General features: G+C 39.8%; 1 long non-coding RNA gene across 1 annotated transcript; it reads left to right on the forward strand.

Annotated features, from left to right (window-relative positions):
* The first annotated feature begins 1,072 nt into the window (after positions 1–1,072).
* Positions 1,073–7,495, forward strand: LOC125328296. The gene is made up of 3 exons (XR_007204644.1): positions 1,073–1,220; positions 6,034–6,166; positions 6,348–7,495. It is a non-coding gene; the product is annotated as an uncharacterized LOC125328296 (long non-coding RNA).
* The last annotated feature ends 6,008 nt before the right edge of the window (positions 7,496–13,503 follow it).

The following is a 13,503-nucleotide window of genomic DNA, read 5'->3' on the forward strand; positions in this document are numbered from 1 at the left end:
GCCCACCTTTTTGCCTAGTTTGATAGTTCTAGAGGATGGGGTTTTTTTCCACGATCATGTTGAAATGACATGTTTTGGTCTATTGCTTAAAATGAACAGATTTTGTGTTGAATGTATTCAACAGGATCAGAGTTATTTTGAACTGAAAGAATGTAGTATAGGATCTGGAGTTAATACTAAAAATGCTGTTTACCAGAGTTAATGCTCACAGCTAAGGAACATCTGAGCTTAGTCTTACATCTGAGTTTAGTCCTGGTACATACTTTTTAAAACTTCTCTTGAAATACAAAGTAGTGTTAACAGATGTTTACATTTTTGTATGTGTGTATCTTCCTGTGTGTGTTCTCCTGATCTCTGAAGCTGGCTAAGAAATAATTAGATAATGTCTTCAGAAATTTTGTCTTGCTTTAAAAGTTTTCAAGATATTGAAACAAATGAGTCACTTATAAAACATAATGCATTCTAAAGGCATTGACTTTTGAATATATCATTTCAAATAATTGATAATCTTTCTTAAGGGTATATGTTAATTTTCCTACAAGAACTAGAGCCCAACTTCTTAAAGGTATTTTACTTTCTAATTCCCAGGGAAATCCGTGTGGATTAGGGACTTGAATTGGCATTAGACTTTTAAATAATTTTGAGAATCTGGATATAATCTCCTACCCACAATGTCATTTATAGCAATTAAGAAAAACAATACTGGAATTATAAGTATAAAGTAGTTTTCATTTTTGACTGAAACCTATCTGTCAGTATACCAATTGCAGTTTCCCACATCCGGGAACACTCAGCTGTTTATTGAAATTGTGAGAAGAAATGGGATTGAGCCATGGCCAGCACCTGGATAGAAGTTACTTGTTAAAAATGAAGAAATCTTTCAGTTACTGTCTGATGGTTCCTGAGGGATCCAGTGAATGTCACCAAATGCTGTCTAGCCACAGACCTTAGCATTGTGTCTTGTCCATGCTGACAGCTAGATTAGATCACTTGTCCACAGGTCATCTACTTGTCCCATCTTCCCACATCTTCATTTAAATGCTGCATTTAGTTTTGGTTTTGTGTTGTTTTTTTGACCTTCAAAATATTTATTATATGCTACCAAGTGACAGTTTTCTTCTGCCCCAAAGGTGACTGGATTCATCTCTGTGGTGGCTGAAATCACCCTTGGGCAACATTTGTGTTCATAAAATGCTCATGGGCACTTAGATGAAGGTGAGGTATGTGGTCTACAGGGAAGAGAGCATTTCCCTCCTGCCCAGCTGACACAGGTGGCTGAATTATGTCAGCTGGTTTAGGTATACATATATACAGACAGTTATATTTATATAGCTTTATATAGCTTTTAAAAGCACTGCATTCTCACCAGGCCACTGTAATTTTTTCCATTTCTGTTAACTTGGTACAACACAGCATTCCCATGTATTTGCTTTAACAGTCACTTTCTTTTTTATCCAGAAACTGTCCTTTCAATTAGCTGCTGCTAATTAAAAAACACTAACGAATGTCCAGACTGTCCTGAAAACTGGCGATAGTCTATGTATTAAATGAATAAGGACAAGTAGAAGTTAAGCTCATTAAGGCTTTCAGGGGTTAACGAACAGGAACATTAGTTGAGCATTGCTCAGAATTTTAAAGAGAGACTTCATTGGCACATGAGCTAACACAGAGGCTGGATCTGAAAAGGTGTATGGGGACATGAGCAAAATATCACAAGTGAGGGCAAGGAGTTACAGACATCAGCTACTCCAGAGCTGCTTTTATGGAATGGCCAACATGTTGTGAAAACATAGGGTAGGTTTTCCTCTGATGAAAGAAGGGTGAATGGCGTTAACTGTGTCCTGCAATGGCTGAGTGCTGTGAGACTTGTTGGAGAGAAAACCTTTGTATGGAGGCCAAGCACAACAGGGCCAGTAGTGCAGCTAATCATAACCATTTGTGTCTGTCAGAAAAGTCAGGAAGCCAAGGCTTTTGGGGAAGAGTGTGGCCAGCAGGACTAGGAAAATGATTCTTCCCCTCTGCTCGGCACTGGTTAGGCTGCACCTTGAGTCCTGTGTCCAGGTCTCAGCCACTCCAGTTTAGGAAGAATGTTGAGATGCTGGAGTGTGTCCAGAGAAGGGAAACAAGGCTGGTGAAGGGTCTGGAGCACACGTCCTGTGAGGAGCAGCTAAGGGAGCTGGGGGTGTTCAGCCTGGAGAAAAGGAGGCTCAGGGGAGACCTTATCACTCTCTACAACTATATGAAGGGAGATTGTAGCTAGTGGAGGTAGGGCTCTTCTTCCAGGCAACCAAGAACAAGATGAGAGGACACAGCCTCAAGCTGCACCAGGGGAAGTTTAGGTGGGACATCAGGAGGAAATTCTTCACAGAAAGGGTGATTAGACATTGGAATGGGCTGTCCAGGGAGGTGGTGGAGTCACCGTCCCTGGAGGCACTTAAGGAAAGACTGGACGTGGCACTCAGTGCCATGGTGTGGTTGACAGGGTGGTGTTTGGTCATAGGTTGGACTCGATGATCTCAGAGGTCTTTTCCAACCTAATGGATTCTATGATTCTGTGTGAAGATAGGAATTGCTGCAATACACTGAACTCTGTTACTGCAGAATATATATTATATATATTTAGGTAAAATGCGTGCCATGTTTTAGTTAACTGCTGAGCCTGTGCTCCATACCACACTCTGGTACACTACAGCATTCCCAAACAGCTCTCTTAATGTCCAAACTGTCAACTGCAATTATCTCCAGGCCAGGTAAAATAAGCAAACAAAACCCCTAAACCAAACCAAATTAAACAAACCTGTTTCCCTATTGTTTCAAACAGACCCAACTAGTTAATGCCTGTAAGTTAATAAATGTTTCAAAAATTGGGTTCAGCCACACAGATGCTGTGGCTGAAGTATCCAATAGAATTTGTATTCTGCTGTAAGGTGGCCACTATTTTTGTAAGGCAGCAGAAGATGCCTGCATTGGCAGGAGGAAGATAATACATGTCATTTCAGTTCTTCCAAATGTGAATGATACAGGGTAATGTGAGGGTGGCTGGGAATAGGAAAACCTAATCTAGCTAGAAGCATAGGTGAAAATGGCAATTAGGCAAAAGCAAAATTGAGCCAAACCAGGCCTAACAGCAGCAAAGATAACTTTTTCTTAATAGAGGATTTAATTAGAAAAGACTGCATTCCTCATATACATACAGATAATTCAGTCTTAAATTAGGCCTTTACACAGGGTGTTTGCTATTGGCTTCCTCTCTGAGGAGTGGCTGCTGGTTTTAAGGTTCTCTGTGAGAGATGGCTTGGCTGGTTTTAGATAAAGGAATGGGCTTGCTTTGCATAAAAGTACTAAACTACCTGTATTAAAGACTTGAACTCTCAGATCTCGGGGGAACCAATGACATTTACTTCAGGTGTTGACCATGATTTAAGCATATTTGACTGCTGCCTGCTACAAATTCTGCTAGGGGTAGAGTGCATTGATTATTCTAGAGGAAGTTTCCTCCAGTAGTCAGCTGAGAAAGAAAACAAATCCCTGATGACTTGCAAAGGTCTTGGCTTCTTCCTGGTATTTTTAGGTAAGCTGAAGTATGAGGTCTCTGAGGCTCGCCAGTTCCATCCTGGCTTCCCTGGGACCCAGAATCTTGTATTACAAAACACTTAGATAGAACTAGCTCTTTTAATCTTATCTGACCTTTGTTGCACAGATGTGTTTTTGTGATTCTTCATTGGTGATAACTTGTCTGCACTACATTTCTATAGGGAGGGGAAAGCATTAATAATAATTAAAAAAGAAAAGTATCCTTTGAGTTCTCAGCAGAATGGTTGCATTTGAAATTATTCTTTCCTTTTTCTTAAGTCCTGGATTACAGGATCAACGAGTAAACAGAAGTAAATTAACCTTCATCTAGCTCTTTTGTTTGCATCTTATTAACCTCCAGTGTGTAAGGAAATGTGTCTGAACAAAGATGCAGATTATCAATATTAAAAGGTCATTTTCATGTTAATTAATATATGAGAGAATTACTGGGGTATTGAGGAATGCTGTGGCAACTATTTTTGTATGGGGCCTGGGGAACAGAGAGCAGCCAGTTTGAGTAGCACAAAAATATTACAGGAAGTTCCTTTGAAATGGTGACTTATATTGAATTGCAATACAAGATTAGGACCTCTACAAGTGGCGCCATCTTTGCACAATAGAAAACCAATCTTCTGCCCTCAGTAGATGGATCAAGGTGGGACAGCCATAAAATGCTTTACAAAGGCTAAACCAAATGCTAGAAAATCTAATCTGTCTGCAGAAAGATGCCACACTTCTGATAAGCCTGGGCCACGACCCAGTCTGTCTAGAATCCTAAACTGGACAGTTTAGGACAACCCTCCTCTGGCTCATGGTGTAAGAGAGGATTAGCATTTATTTCAAGGGGCTAAAGGCCACATTGCTAGATTATGTTGGGCTTTTTTTTTTTTTTTTTTTTTTTTTTTACTAGTAGCTGTAATTTCTCACAAGTAAAAAGCACATGGGAGCTTGGATTTGGGCAGGGTGCAGGAGAGGTCTGCTGCTCAACCTTCAGTGGTGACTTGCACTGAGGTCTGTTTCCTTGATGGGGAGATTGGTTCCTGAGTCTGTTATGTGAGGCACTTTTTCCTGATTTGCAATTTATTCTTTTTCTTCATGGGAAATTACATCAATTTGTTACAGATCAGGGCCTTTACAAGTGCAAAAATCCTCTTTTGAGATTCATACAGATGTTTTTGCAGATATTTGACTTCTTGAGTAGGGGTAGGCTTCTGCCTAGAAAGCTCACCAAAATTGGGGCGTTTGTAGCAAAGAATGTAGCAAAATGTTTATTTCAAGTCCTAATTTCTTTAACATGATTTGAAAACCACTCCATCTTTTTGGTAAGGGTCTGGCTTGTTGTGTATGAATATACAAAGGAATGTTCAAACCATATTTTGCAGACAATACCTGTAGATATTTTGACTACTGGGCAGGGGGTTATGCCCTCATGTTTTAAACTACTTCCAAGTCTATTATAACTGAGGGGAGATGGAAATGTGTAATAATTTTGGTGCTCTGGAGAAACCAGAGTCCTGATTCATATGTGGGAGCAGTGGGTGTACGAAACATTCTGAATGTTGCCCGCCTACTAAGGGCAATTATGAGTTGGCAGTGGTGGTCAAAAACACATTCCCTACAGGTCAGTCCTACCGGGTAAGAACAGTTAGTCCACAGGAATCAGGAATGCATTACCATAATGACTTCTAAGGCACCTGCCACTGAGGCTCTGAATACTTTAGTAGATGCTCTGAGCTACTTCAGGGTATGAAAGCCTCCAGGTGAGAGAGCTGAGATGATAACTTCAAAGACCTTCTTCGGAACGGAGAATATTCAAAGTTCCCTTGAAGATATTTTTAAGTCCATACTTTTCCTAGTAAGCAGTTATCCTTTGCTTAGGTATCAAACATTTTAGCAAATTTGTTTGAAATTCAACAAAGTTTTGACAGAAAAGAATAAAAGATTATTTTCTAAAACTAACTATAAAAAGAGAGGGAAGATAATTAGGAAAGAAAAAATGCTAAATAAACAGTGCTTAGTAAAACTGAATAAAATATGTTTTTAATTAGTTTTTCTAATGAAAATGATAGAGAGTTAGAGAGTCAACTAAAAAAAGTCTTTTGCTCCACTGTCTGAGAAAAATACAATGTTTAGAGAACTTCTGTAGAAAATCTTCTTGAAAGCTCTGGGGATTTAGTCATATGCTCGAGGAGATCTGGGTTTACTGAATACTGAATTCTTTCAAGACTTTCCCTACATGGGTGAAGAAATTGAAGCAGGAAATTTCACAAGGAGAAGAACGAATAAGGTCCAGTTTTGCCTGGCTTTAGGTGCTCTGATTGGATTATCTGCTCTCATCTAATGAAACCAAGGCTGAATCTTTTCCCGGAGCTGGTTCTAGCAGCTGTCTATCCCCAGGCGGCAGAGCAAGAGCTCTCTTTTCCTGTCTTACACGTCTCTGTGCTTTCTTGAAATTCGTAGGAACACAAATTTGTTGAACCCGCGCCCTGCCAGACGCCAGAACGAAGGATACTCGTGTGCTGGGAAGCGGCTTCCAGGCGGAATACCAGTAGATGGCGCTTGGGAATGTGCAATCTGCACGCTCCAGGGAAAGGTGATTTATTTCAGCCTCCAGTCGATAAAGGGTAACAGTTGAGACATGACTATCTTAAAGTTAGACCATAGTAGCACGGTGACCTGTAATTTCTTACAAAAGAGAGAAAGGCACACTTTTTTTTTTTTTTTTTTCAATATACCCTCGAAATACTTGACTCACTGTATTTCCCTCCCAATAGAGAGATCCCCTGATGGCTCTTGGAAGACTGGCGATGTTTGTCTTTGGAGTTCAGAAGGAGGAAGATTGACCTGGATAACAGGACCTCCCCTGAAGCTTCCCATCCTCACAGTGGTGTTTCCTCCTTTTCTGGTCAAGGCATCCCCACCAGCTTCTGCAGGAAAGCTCTGCAAAGGAAAGGCAGCATGAGCAGAAGATGGTCTTCAGAGAGTGGCAACAGCACAAGAGCATTAAATTAGGACTATTGATGGTGGTGGGAATCAATGCTGAAGCAGCTGTACCTCCTCCCTGTGCTTTGAAGGGATTACGGCTACCCTGCAACAAGACACATGGGGTGACACTGTGGTGACTGCCAGGGAAGTGCCTGCTACAGGAAGTGTTTTCTACTTCTCTGTGTTGCCTGCTTTAAGGGAAAGGTAGTAAAAGTCTGCTGCCTTTGATGACCTAGTCCCCACACTTTCTCCAAAGCTCTGCCACCAGTGCCGTAGTGCTGAAAGGCTTTCAAGTTAGCTTGGATTTTTTTCATGCTGTTTCTGCACTGCAGAGGTCTAGTAAGTTAAATGTCCTATAGCCAGCCACTCCATCAGACAACAAAGGCTAGGCATTTATTGTGGCTGAACAAATAGCAGGAAAGGAGAAAAATGTCAGGTGTGGGGGGGTATATGTGGAATTTATGTAATTTTTCATATATATGACTTACCATTTTCCTAGCAACTTTACCACAAGGGACCTCAGAGCCATAGATGGAGGCACACAGCTTTGTTTTAATGTGAGAGAGAAATTCCACTAGCACTTTGCCAGAGTAATGGGCAAAATTATTCAGCTTTGTCCCCTGAAAAAGCTGGCATTGCAAAGGGCCTTTTTATCCCAAATGAGCAGCTGAATAATATTTTTGACAACTTATTGTGAAGAAAATACAGAGTGTTTTTGAGAAGGGGTTTGTTCTCCTTTCACATAGCTGCAAACAATTTCACCTTTTCTCCATTGACGCATAATATACATCTGAGCACCCCTTTCTTGCCTTATTAATATGGCATATTTCATATCGTGCTGAAGATTTTGCATAACTTACTCATGGAAATGTTGACAAAATCTTTACATTTCTGCAAATTTTATATATGCAAATAAATCACTGCTTTGCCATTAAAACTGCATCCAGAATTCTTATTATTACCCAGATTTGCATTTGTTTTCTATAAACCTTTCCCTTTTAGGTGGCTTCAGAAACATTAGTCCATAAAACCTTGCAGCCAGTCTTGGTGACCCAAATCTGAATTCCCATTTTAGAGTGGCTTAGAGTATTTATTATATCAATGAGAATTTTTCCATGAATCAAAATCTCACTGAGACACTTAGTGTACAAATGTGCACGTTTGTTTTCAGTTTGTATTGGAGCAGGTATTAAACATTTTGGCCAGGTTGCACAGTGGTCAGTTTTAGTGGAACAGATTTCAAAGGCTTTTACTACACTGTGGATTCTTCCTACATTCATATAATTTAAATCCTGAAGAGAGATCAAATCATTCATTAACCTCCCACAATTATCCCTAAAATATTTTATGAGATTTAGAGCCTTCTGCTTGCAGAGAGGTGGAAAAGGTAAATAGAGAAGAGTGTGGGTGAGAAAGGGAGGGAATATCTCATTTAGGTCTAGTTGGCCTTTGAGCACAGTTTAAATGGATGAAGAAGAAAAATGAATAGCTGTAAAAATAAGAAAACAGAGAGAATTTGATATCTCTCTGGAGGATGAGGGTGAGAATGCATGCATGTTAGGATGTTTGAAGATTCTCAGCATTCAGAGCAAAGCTGGCTACCATTCAACAAAATCAGAGGAGTATGCAAAACTACAAAAGTGATAATCTTTCAAAAAAACAAATCTGTGGGTAAGATAAGAAATTATCTGGGGAAATTCCTGCTGGTATACTGTGGTAATGGTTTAGAATGTAATTCAGTAACTGTAATCCCATGGAAGGTGTGTATTAATAACAAGGGAATTTAGTTCTGGGAGAAATGTCCTAGTTGGCTTAACAAACTGCATCACTATCTATTACTTGGTAGAGAAAAATATAAGCAGCTAATTAATGCTTTGGGGACTTAGGAGGAAGAAAAAACAACAATGAAAAAACCCAAACCAGAGTTCTCCCTCTTCCCCAGGGATAAGGAAATGCAGGAGGTAGAAAATGATTTATTATTTTATGTTACTTTATTTCAGCCAGAACTTTGTCAGAGGGCTACAAAGCGTAACTCAGCTTTAATCAGTGTAAATTTTGAGCTTGATTCATTTCTGAGTAGCGTTAAATTTCACTGGGTTTATAATCATATAAATGCAGAGCTCTCAAGGTGATCTAGTCCTTAATAGTTACTAGTGAATTTGGCCCAGACATTGCATTAGTTAACTGTACCATAAGGATGCTAATGAGGGGAAGGGTAAGTCAGTAATTCTTTGCTAGCCTAATTCCAGTAAACTATGAAGGAATTTATTATGCTGTAACTTGTTTGTTCTGAATAGCATGGTCTGTAGTGAAAAATAGGGAAAAGAACTTTTGGTTGGGTGGAGAAAGTTAAAACACATATTTAGCAGCAGAGGTTATTTATAGATAAAATATACAAATATACAAATACACATCCAAACCTGAACATAAGCAATGGAAAAGTAAAATTTCAAATATAGGGTCTCTCAAAAAGCAGTTTTTAAGTACTTTTAATGGAGGTAAGCTGTAAAAATGTAAGGATACTGAAAGAAAGGTCATGGACTGTTTGACAGTTCTGGGTAATGAGAGGAAAGCTGCTGGAACAATAGAAATGGGAAAAGTAAGGTCCCTCCTGCTTCACTCAGAAGATAGTTTTGACCTATTGACGTAATTCAAAAAATTCCTGCTGATCTTCCAGGGAATGAGGGACTTTGACTGAGGTACTAATGAACTGTTTAAAGGCTCCTGAGCAGCGATAGGGTGGAGTGGGAAGGCAGGAGAAAGTTTTGAGTTGAAATATCAGTGTCCTGACATCCCAGATGCAAGATTTGTGAAAAGCAACCAGCTTCACCATTTCACCTGAATGTCAAAAGCTGCAGCTTGTATATGGTGAGCATTAGCTGTGAAAAACATCTGTTCAATATTTTTTTAACTATGCTGATTATTTTTAGTTCAATGCCTCTTTAATCCTCAACTGCTCCCTTATCACTATACCTCTAAGAAATCTGCTTTCTGGCAGACCCCTTTGAAATTTGTTTTTTTGCCTGTAAGGTGCAGATGCTTAGCAGCAAGTCTATTTTCCTTCCTTTGCAACCTCTTCCCCTGAAAATACAAAAGGAAACTTCACCCAGATTTCCTGCTGTCCATGAAATCAGAGGGTTATCTGGCAGACTTGTGACTTCACCGTATTTTGTGCCCGTGTATGAAAAAAATACAGATTCGACGTAAAATGGCAACTTGTGCTGCAAAGCTCTGCATACTGACCGTGTTTTGAAAGGGTGCTGAGGTGTGTTGTATTTCAGTGTGCAGTCTGCATGCTCTGTTTGTGTGTGCACCTCACACATGGGCACAATTGTTGCAGCTTCATGTTCGGTGTGGGGGACTGAGCTTGCAAAGCAGGATGTCAGCATCTCTGTATTGACAAGGAAGTTAAGTGTGAAATCTGGTTGCCTAACTACTGGCATCTGGTGCTATTATAGACATTTTTGGTTACATTGCTCCTTCTTTTTCTGCTATTCTGGTATTTCACATGAAGTCCTCCATCATGTCTGCTAACCATACATTTTTGTTGCATAGTGCAAATGTCATTAGAACTGTATTTTAAGGAAGTAAATTGAACCTCTAAATTAGGTTATTCACCCTGAAGCTGAATCGCACCCTTGCCAATCAATTGCGATAGATTTCAGCCTCACGTAACTTTCACATTCACATAATTTTTGAAGTAGCGGACAGTGTCTCACCTTAGAAAGGCACCAATTTCTATTTAATCATTAGAAGGATTCTGTTTCTGTGTGTTTTATCTATGCTCAGTAAGCATTAGCAGTCTGTCTGTTACCTTCTCAATAGACATAAGTCCTTTCTAGTCCTGGCCAGGTTGCCCATCCTTATAGGTCTATACGTGCTGTGGGTTTGTGTTTGGACTCTCAGTATTCCGAGTGAGAAAGTAGTAGACAGAGTGCATGAGTATGAGAACAAGGCTCAAAATATATGTGATATTATTTTCTAGCTGTGAAAGCTTTTTTTTTTTTTTTTTTAATTATGCGTAGTGTTAAACCTGCAAAGTAACACTGATAATGACACGACTGTTTTTGCATATTCTGCCTCAGGCTCTTTTGTGGTGCTAAGCATCCAAAAGTCCATGGAAGTGAATTATGTTTGTGTGGTTCCTGCCCACTGACCCTGCTCAAATGGATTGAATTAATGCAATATTGGAACTTTAAATTTAAGCTCTTAACATAGCTGGAAGTTCCTCTCCTCCAAAATCTTGTGGCTGAATAATATTTTTAGTCGTGATTCTCGATCTCTTTCCATAGTGTATGCAAGGTAGTTTATGTTTGAAGGCAAGGACAAGCTTGTTGTATCTTTATATTTTGGTGATGACAAGTTAGCTCTTCACAGTATTTCTCTAGAGACTTTTTTTTGTACTAGACTAAGAAAGAAACAAAGAGCACATTCAATAATGGAACTCTAGTCTGAAACTAGCAGATGTTGTCAGTTTTTTGGCATAAGATGGCAAATATCAATAGATAAGAAAACATCATGGAGATTTGGACTCCAAAGGCATAAAAGCCTTAAAAATATTCAGAAGTCTTTTACAAAGATTTTAGCATATTATGAGAGCACTGTCAAATCAAATGCAAATTTAAATCTAATTAATTCCCTACAAGGGTAGCAAACCGCTCTGCTCTTTAGTTTATATGAATACATTGCTAGACTGGGCCTGAAACATAATTCTTAGCCAGAAAATACACTTAGAATATGGCTTCAGATGCAGAAACTACTTCTTTGGTATATGTAGGTAGTGCTGCTGTGAATATTTACACTTCCCATCCTGGCAAATAGTTTCTGTAGGCACCTCCCCAACCCAGGCCTGCCATTGCTGGGGTGGAACAGCAGTGTCCACAGCACTGGGGAGACCCATTAGCCCTCAAAATCACAAAAATGCCTGAGATCAGGAGCCCCCTGAGCCTCTGCAGCTCTCCTCCAGTTAGGCTTCCTTCCAAACACAGTTCCCCTGTCTACAGAAAGCTGTCTTGGTGCTGGACCTGCCAGCTCCAGTGGCAGCAGGAACCTGTTTTGTAGATCTTACTTGTTATGTTTTAGAGAGCTGCTGCTGCTGCTCTTCTTTGGAGAGCATTTCCATTATCTTTTTCATGCAGCTCCCACTTAATGAAAAATCTTCACAAATCACCAAAACACTTTTCCAGGGATAGTTTTGTAATGAAGTTGCAATTTGATTCTTCTTTGCCTTGAGATATCTGGTGTTTTCCTCTAAGATCATCAGGGTTTTTTTTTGTTTGTAATAACAATCTCTCATAATGGAAAGAAATATTAATTACTGTCTTTTATTATTTGTTTTAACAGCACCAACATGTAGCCTTACCAGTAGACAGCAGCCATGCTAGAGTCATGAGAGATAAGATGCTGAAGCAAATATAAAGGAGACTTTTTAAAAAACACCATGGTTATTACATATTACATATTATTGCCCAATTTGTGGCTTATTATCTCCTGTCACTTTTAGATGATCATAATACATTCACTAATTGCCCTCAGTATCACCATTAAAAAAACAAGTTTCAGTTCCTTCAGACACACACCATACTAACCCCATGTGTCACTGAGATTCCAAGCAGAGCCAGTATTTCCCTTCACCTCTTTGTACATGCAGCCAGCAGCTCAGCACTTGGGCTGTGGTCCCAAAAGCACCAGTCTTGTGGGTATTTTGTGCCAGTCAACAAGTGGGATTTAGAATGTTAAATACCACATGGGATAAGAGGCAAGAAGCAGAGCATAACTTCTTTTGCCTTAGCAAATGCAGGTCCTCCTTCTGTAAAGGAAGGAATTTATTCCAGGGAAATAGTGATCAAAGTTTTTTTTCAGTAGCTGAGAAGTGGAAATCTTTGCCAGAGAGGGGTTATACCTATAACTATACATATATATATATACCCCATATATGAGTACATATAGGCATGTGTATTTTATCTGGTGTGTATATATGTATTGGGTGGATGGGTGAGTATATCTGTTTGTAGATGCACATAATACAAACCAATATTGGTCTTGAGGAGTGACTGATTCTCTTTCTTGTTCGCAGTAGTGTCTCAAAGTGATATGTTGGGTGTCAGATCCCAGGACCGTCACCTGCCCTAGCAGATACATGGAGTCCCTTTGCACTCTCCTTTCAGTCTGCAGAGTTTCTTTAACTTGGTGGTGTTGAGGAGCCTCTGGATCAGATTGTAAGGATCCTGCACAACAGTCTTGCCTGTAAAAAAAAATCCTTTTCTTCTGCAATAACTTCCTCATTGCAATATTTACTGATCTCTTGGCAGTGTTGGTGGGGGAAACAGAGCCCCATCATCATCTCTTCCCTATCACTTTTTAAATGGTCTCTTCCCAGCTTGGAGCAGATTTCTTCCTTCACAACAGCTTACAGCCTTTTAGGAGGATGGGGTGAACTAACAAAGGGAGAATTTTGCTTAACCGTATGGGGCTGAGGTGCTTCTCCATCCTGGGCACCAGCAGTAATGGGAAACAGAGCTGATGTCTGTGCCAGGCAGCTCCTTTCTGATGCATGAGCAGAAGAATGGCTTGAAAGGCACTGCCTAGACCTTGAAAACACCCAGTTTTAACAAGGAACTCAGTGTGTGTGTGTATATATAACTAAAACCAGGCCTTAATTGTGTGTCTTAGGCTTTTGAATAAAGCTCAGACATTCCCTGCCTGTGGAGGACCACATGCATATACGGAGTCAGATGCATCCTGAGGCAGAGAAGTCCTACATGTGACTTTTTGCTATGCCATTGAGATAAATCAGTAGAGAAACCACTCCTGTTTTTTTTACTCCCCAGCAAAATTCAGGTGAGGAATGGCCTCAAGGAATAGAAGGTTCTAAGCAAGACTTAGGGTGCAATTCAAAATTTAAAAGGAACGTAAAATTCTCAGCTGCCAGTTAAAAAAAAATCT

Source organism: Corvus hawaiiensis, chromosome 7, assembly GCF_020740725.1.
Source record: "Corvus hawaiiensis isolate bCorHaw1 chromosome 7, bCorHaw1.pri.cur, whole genome shotgun sequence".
In the NCBI taxonomy this organism is placed as follows: Eukaryota; Metazoa; Chordata; class Aves; order Passeriformes; family Corvidae; genus Corvus; species Corvus hawaiiensis.